Here is an 8,015-nt window from a genome sequence, read left to right as displayed (position 1 = left end):
ATGACTCTACTTTTTTTCCAACCCAACTCGCAAATACAAAAGCTCATTTAGTAGCACTGTTGCTATAGTCAAGATTTGCAGCATTTAAAATAACATAGCTTCTGTTTCTCGCATTTTTTACTTATTTCAATCGTTCTTTCGAGACTAAAAGAGCAGGAAATTCAGACAAAAAATGCAAAATTATTTCTTTTCTATAATTTCTTTTTCGATCTTCTTTCCTTATTTGGTCAGAAAATTCATTACCTGTTCAGAACCCGGCTAGCTTTGTTAAGTTTGAGCTCAGAGGATCAATAGTCTCAAAATAGTGTTTAAAAAAAGACGAAAATGGTCTGAAAAATCACCCCAAGCATGAATTTTTCGTCGCTTGCAAAAAAAAACGTGCAATAAGGCGTGAAATGTATTACTTTGTATTATACGCTGTTTATATGGTGGAGATAAAGGTTAAGTTTAAGCGATGTTTTTGGCCTGGATTTTGTTGAGACCCCTCGGAACATTCAGGGCTTCAATAGAAAAAAAACATTTGGAGAACTTACTGGGGTTTGCTCTGATCAGACCAGACCTATCATGTTTCTTAGTCATACAGTTAACTCGCTGCATTGCTTGATCACATACTTTTCGTGACATTTGGAATCGGTTCCGTGATACTGACAGGCTGTACTACCAGTTAAGCGAATAGCATAAAACTGGAATGCCTAAGACGACTAAAAATGTATTTTTTTGCGTTGCTTTTGAGTTAAGCTCAATTTCTGTGCGTCTGATTTCTTAATTTATGAGATCGGATCGGAGCATGGTACCTAGTTAAAAAAGTGGCGCACCGATCTCAGTGATCAAAACAACGATACCAAAACAAAGAAACTTCATCAATCAACTTTGTAAACTTCTTTTAAAAAAGTGAGAATAATTTAAGTAGATTCAAAAATTAAGCTATTCGACACCAAAAAAAAAGAACTTCGGCAATCAACTTTGTAAACTTCTTTTAAAAAAGTGAGAATAGCTTAAGTAGATTCAAAAGTTAAGCTATTCGACACCAAAAAAAGAACTTCGGCAATCAACTTTGTAAACTTCTTTTAAAAAAGTGAGAATAGCTTAAGTAGATTCAAAAGTTAAGCTGTTCGACACCAAAAAAAAGAAACTTCGGCAATCAACTTTGTAAACTTCTTTTTAAAAAGTGCGAATAGCTTAACTAGATTCAAGATCAAGTTTTGGACCGAGTAACCTAGCACAATATCTTAAAACAGTAATTAAAGCCACAAATATTCAAACCGGTTTTCTCGACGCTGAGAGAAAACGTTTTTGATTATTTTTTGTCGGAACAATAATCAATATTGCAGTCAGAGATCATGAGAGGAGTATCTTATATCGAATAAATTCTATTTCAGCTGCATTGAAATGTAGAGATGCATTGATTTCAGATCGGTCATGGTTTCCAACCCATATTTTGCTCATGAAATCGAAGTTCCCCTAATGTCAAGCAGAAGGAGAAACTGCAAGTTCAAAACGGATCTCATCAAGATTCCGGATGTTCCATAGTCAGTTTCGGAAGTTTTTTCGGACGGACTTGGTCTTTTTAATCTTTCGCTTTGATGAACAAAGTTCAAAGATGACACAGGCTGAAAAGATTCGAAATGAATCGGCAACTAATGAAGGCAGACTGAAATCTTGTTCATTCAGCTGCTCTATAGTTCGCAACCGTCAGTCAAAACTAGTTATGAAGGCGAGTTAACAGGTAAGCTCATTCAAATTCCTGTGATTGCGAATAGCGAATTTAGTTTCATAAATCAAGTTTGTTGTTGTATTAATGGGGAATGGATCTACGAAAGCATGCGAGGGTAAAGGAGCTTTTTTTATTTAGTTTTTTCTCTAGGTCAATGGAACTGATTTTCAGAGCTCTCCTGAAACATCAAAAGATTCTAATTTTTAAATTGTTCCAAACATGTAGGTAAGATTGAGAAGTGCTTTTTTGATACTGTTAACAAAATTTTGATAAAATGTGTAGTTTTTTGACGATTGCAGCTTTTCAAATTTAGCATGATTTTCGATAATTTTTTACGGCTGGACAAGCAAAGGGCGATGAATTTTTTACGGTCGGACAAGCAAATGGCGCGATGTGAGGGATGGAATGCTTTTGCTCGACAATTTGCAAATTCCAAACACTCCTCTCGCCACTGCTCCCAACCATTTAGGCCGCGCCTGATTTAATTTTTTGGCCTCGAATTGTTAAGTTGAAATTAAACCAGGGCCACTTGTGATTTTCTTCTGGGTCTTTCAGTTTTTTCCATATCTCTCGCTATTTTAGTTCTAAAATAGAATGTCTCATTTGTGTCATATCTTGGCTTCCGCAAACAAAATTTCAAATTTTTACCTGCTGTCATATTGATTTAGGAAAATCTAGATTTTAACATCCGTCTCGAATTGATCGCGAGCGAGATGTAACTAATTGATATGAAAAGTGCATCCTTGTTTTGCTATGATTAGCCCAGTGATGAAAAGTGAGAGTATTGATGTTATTTTGCAATCATTATCTTTGTTGCCGGCTTACCTCTAATGCTAATTAATATATGCCTATCAATTATGATTGCATATTTCCGCATCACAATCAACAGTATCTTTTTTCTATTTTGAATAAATTGTTCATTTTAGTCAACTTAGCAGCTGAAACTAGTCACTCTTCTTAGCGTTTATTTTTGTATAGGAAGGTGAAGTTCCGATTGTTGCCTAGCAGCAGCTTGAATTGGTAGTCACCCGAAAACCGACAGCAACTCAAAGGCCGCAGAAATTTTCTCCAATTGCAACAGTTCAGTTGCCGACCAAAAAGACATAACTGAATCGTTGAGTCATTGGTAAGTACATTTTTTCTCACAAAAAAAATCCGTTGTTTTGAATACTTTGAAATTCCTGCCAGCCATTGGTCCTTATCAATATATACTTTGAATGTTAATGAAATTTTGAATTTACTCTCATTTAGCGGGCTTTTTGTCTGAAAGGCGTTTAACTAGAATTTTTGTTTCGAATACCGAAATCTGCATAACTTGTTTTTTATTCAATTTTTTCTTTTGTTAATATAGTCGACTATGATTAGTATCTCAGCGTTCTAATTTTTTTATTCCTCTCATCGCACGACAAATAAAAAAGCGCAAATTGGAAAAAAAAATTTAAAAAGTTTCATGAATGTGGTCGGAACTTTTTATGCTACTTGTGCACAGCAACCGGTTACTCTCTTTTGTTGTGTCATTTTTTGCTACCCAACTGACTTGTCGCTCTTTCGGTTTTTTGCTCACATATGAGTAACACTGATCCTAAATTTTGTAAATATGAAAGTTTTTAGACGGTTAGATGTTCATGATAACTGTTTGATGCTAGCTGTTCTGTTACTACTTTATTTCTTAACTATCTGTCAGATTTAGATACCTAATTATTTGTTTTTAATAGTATCTTTTGTTTTTATATATCAAGTTTCGTCATTAAATGTTTCTGAATGTGTTGAATTCAAGATACTGATTTAAGTCGTGTGGTTTTTCTCAATCTCAAATGCTCTTGCTTTATTTTTGTTTCAAAAGTAACAGAATAACTATGCTCCCGATGAATTTTATTCAGACCATTTTCAGCGATCGAAATAATGATCTTCAAGGCATTTTGTTTTTGCCCAATGAATAATTCAAAAGTTTTTGTACATGGTCACTTAAATTCGATTGCTCGTTTTGTGCATAGTTTCTTCATGCGGTTTGATAGATTTTTTTATTTAAATGTCTATGTAGGAAATGAAGAGAAAAATTCTTTGAGAGGAAAATCTTTGTCAGGAAATTTCCTTATATTTGTCTAGGCTCAAGTTCGACTCTTCGCGGTTTAACTTTTGGTTTTGTTTTAAGTACTAATTAATCTCATTTGCTTAAAGGAAAGCAAATTAAGCACTGCGAAATCTTAAGTGCAAGTGGCTTTTAAATTCAATAAGACTACTCGTTTATCAGGGCAAAGGCTTGAATGTTCCGACTGCCCCTTAATCCATATCGAGTAGTTTTTGGGAAAAATAATGAAAAACTGAAAAGTCTGAACAAAATCAAAGTTCAAGTGTAAATTAGGTGTCCTAAATTTTAATACCAGTCAATTTCACACCTTACATTTTAACATCTAGTCATTTCGCAACTTAAATTAATGCTGTACGATATTTTATTTCTTATCACACCAAAGTTAATCCTGGTTAACGCACGCATCATATTAAAAAACTTGGTTTGTTTTAGTTATACATGCTTGAATGAGGCTTCCTAAATTACTTACCTCTTATCGAATTTATTTTCACTAAACCATTATGACTAGTAAAAAAACCTGCTTGTGCTATTTCATAACAATTCGACGTAAAATTTCTGACAAATATAAATTTCTGACAGTCACTTTATACTGTACTCCTGTGATAAGCAAACGCAAACCCAATAAACAAACTATGATTGAGTCTCCTTTCAATTATGATTGAGTCTCACAGTTTCATCTAAAAGTAATGAGCAGCCTGTAAAAAGACGCCGTCGTACAAAAATTTAACTTTTTCGATGCATCGAGTGTCCATAAGTTCTTGAAAAAGAAAAAGTTTCGTGTGTTAATTGAAAGAGTACAAAACATAGTGTCCATTTACGAAGACAAAACGTATTTGTATTTTTCAAAGCGTTATCTAGTTTTTATTAATCCCGAGTAAATTTTATTTCATTTTTGTTTGTTCTTTCGTATTATTTAAATTCAAAATTTAATCCTACTCAAACTTGTGTCAGCTTTTTTTGAAAAGACGTTTCTTTGCAGACTCCTGGAAATGTAACTAAACGCAAGAGTTTGACTCCTGCGCTATCAATTTATTCCCAGCACAATCTCTCTTATTTTCGGGTTGCTAGCTTAAGGCTAGGGGCTGGCAAACCCTTTAGTTTTTCGTTAATGTGTCAACAATTCAAAAAAGCTGACAAAGCGATCAGGTTATAGGCTTAAGTTCGAGAATGATTCTAAAAAGGAATGCTTTTTAGGTATTGGTTAAAACCCTTTTTTAAGTTTCTAAACCGGCTGAAAGTGTCTGGAAAATTAGACCATTTTAGTTAAAGGCCGTCTAATTATTTGAACTATTGCTTGCTAAGGTTCATTTTGAAATAATTCATTGAAATTATTGGGAAGGCCATTTCATTTCGTTTTGGAACGATTTATTGAAATTATTGGCAAGGTCATTTCTGCTCAAAATGTAGTCGGATTAAGTAGAAATTATCTGGCTTTAAATGGCAAAAAAAATTTCTCTTGTTTAATTCTTTGATGTTTACCGAAGTCCCCTTTGAAATAAGTTTTCTTTTCAGTTTGGATTAAAACACGGTGTTAAGTCAAAGAAATGGTTTTGAAATGCAGCGATGTTATATTGCTAAGGCAACAAAAAGTAGGGATCGAAATGAGTTTTTGATTGTATAATAAGTTAAGGATTGTATGGAAATAAGTTGCTTAGAGTTAAAAAGGGGAACCGTAAAATATTGATTCATACGAAGTTAATATGACCGATTAGCTAGCGTCAATTGAATTTGAAACGATTTTGTTGTACGGGATAATTCCCCTCGCATAAATATTTTGCGCCAACTTCCCTGCAAAAATTGATTGAAGGTAAAATATCTGCTTAGATGTAATTTCAGGGAGGCAATATCTTGAATGGAATGTCGAAGTTTTTGTTAAAAATTTGTAATTCGATTGCCGAAAATTGACTGAATAATAAATAATACCACCCCAACCATAAATATTCCGTTTTCTTTGGAAGTCGGAACAAAAAAAAAGATATTAGTTTTTGAATTCCCACTGTCTTATGGCTATATTATCAAAATTTCGGTATTACTTCTACTACTCCAATGCCAAAACTGTACCTAGTTGTTAGAATTCACAGAAGAATAAAAAGCGCCTAAGGATCATGTTAACTCAGATAGGGTTATTTTAATGAAAACAAAATCAATTAAAGAACCTCTTTCTGATCATCTTAAGTCGATGCAAGCTTAGAAAACTTTGATAGAATTGTTAATGGTTTTTAACTGGAGTTTAGAAACACAACAAAATCTGTCTCTTCGCTCTGTTTCAAAGTTTAAGAGTTTCAATTAATTAAGTTCTAAGAGTCGTTTTGATTCGGTTTTTGCTATCTTAATTAGATTTTACTAATTTTTTTATCTGAAAACGTGATTTTTTAAAAGATTTAGTTGTGTTATTTACTTCATCGGCCAGAATGGCTTTGCGAAATAAGAATTTCACTGACTTATCATAGCCCACGTTTTCTAGAACGTGTCGCTTAGCATCATAATCTTTCACAAAAATATATTAAGACTTGGGAGAATGGCCGAGGGCTAGTAAACGATCAAAAAAGGATTTGGGCAACGTACTAGCTATCAATTGTTTCACAGGGTTTACTTATTTTCCTGAAAAATCTGAAATTATAGAATTTGATAAGCAATTTTTAGTTTAATTAATTTCTGTCAAAAAATGATAAAACTTACATTTACGCAATAGAAGGGACAGGTTTTCCAATAAACTTCACGTTTACACATGCGCAGGGCAAATTTTTTCAACTGGGCAAATTTGTCTAAACAATTCGCTTATTTCATTGCATAGTTTCGTCGCAATATTTCTATTCCGGGTTTTTCTCACATGATCTGAACATTAGCGTATAGCTCACTAAGACTCATATTATTTCCGAGGTATCTTGGCCCAGATTTTAAAGCTTATGGGTGTTGAGCGGATAGTGGTGAATCTATTCGGGAGTCTGTTAACATATTGTAGTTCAAAGAACCTTGTCTTTTGCCCAATCGTTTTTATTTACAACAAATTGTTTGTTTTTTTTTCGCTTGTGTGTCAACTTGGAATTTGAAAGAAAAAAATGTAAAGATTTAAAAAAAAAAATAATGGCACTTTTTTCTGTACTTTCATTTTGAATAAGTGGTTTTGTCCGTTATTTTCTGCGATATTTGCACAGCATGGTTATCCTCTAGGATTTTCTCGAGGGTTGGCGGATTTTCAAAAAAAAATCCAAAATTTTGTTAACCCTTTTTAGGTCGACCAAAATGATTTTCCAAGCTCTCCCAAAGCACTAGCGTTGCAGGCAAAATTTTGAAAAAACAGGCGCACGTCTCCATCCCCTTTTCGGCGCGCGTCCCCACCCCCTAATTTTAGCGTCCGTCAGCCAAAAATAGATATCTCTAAATAGTACAAAGGGGGGATAATTTGGGTCGAAAGGGGGTCGAATCCTTGAAGGGGCAAGGCGATCCCCCCCCCCCCTAAATCCGCCCCTAGTTATACTTGTCTGGTCTTGGTGTTTGTTGGTCTGTTTTTATGCCTCCTTATAAAATGCTGTCAATCAAAAGTGCACAAATTTTGTAAATCATTTTGAGCATATTTGTTAGCATACAAAATGTTAGATTATTTTTCAAGTTATTTGTTATGTACGAGTTTTAATGTGAGTTTACTTTATCTTGAGTTGTCTTTTGTTGCGAGTTGTCTCATTGCGTAAAATATAAAAGTTTACGGCACAATTTAGAAATATTCACCAAACGCCGTGGGTTTTGTCGCGGGCTAGTGGGAATAAAAGCGCCTATCTATTTTGGATTGGTTTGCCAAAACGGATGTTATAAAGTGCCGCTGGGTATGTTTCGGTTGATCGGACGTTTCGGGGGAGGGGGCGTTTCGTTAGATTTCTCCTTTTAGCCGCATTTTGTGTCCAGGTGTCTCTTCTGGAATTGAAAAAATGCTTTTGAGCAATTTCGCGGACCATTTTTTCGCAGTCTTTTATCTCTTAAGAAGGTGTTTACGTCTTTGTTCTCAGTTGGTACTACAATCAATTGTAGACAGACGTAACACGAGCCACCCTTGTGCTTTGTTTTTTCCCATTTTCTACTTTTCACTGCCGACAACAAAGCATGGTCCCTTGTTTGTACCTGCTCTCTAATTGAGCTGCTCGCATTCTGCGGGACGCACTTGAGCGCAACTCCCTACAAACACTCGCAGTTGGTGTTTCTTTTTATCACTGAATACTT

Source organism: Symsagittifera roscoffensis, chromosome 2 (genome assembly GCF_963678635.1).
Source record: "Symsagittifera roscoffensis chromosome 2, txSymRosc1.1, whole genome shotgun sequence".
NCBI lineage: Eukaryota > Metazoa > Xenacoelomorpha > Acoela > Convolutidae > Symsagittifera > Symsagittifera roscoffensis.
This window is presented reverse-complemented; position numbering follows the sequence as displayed.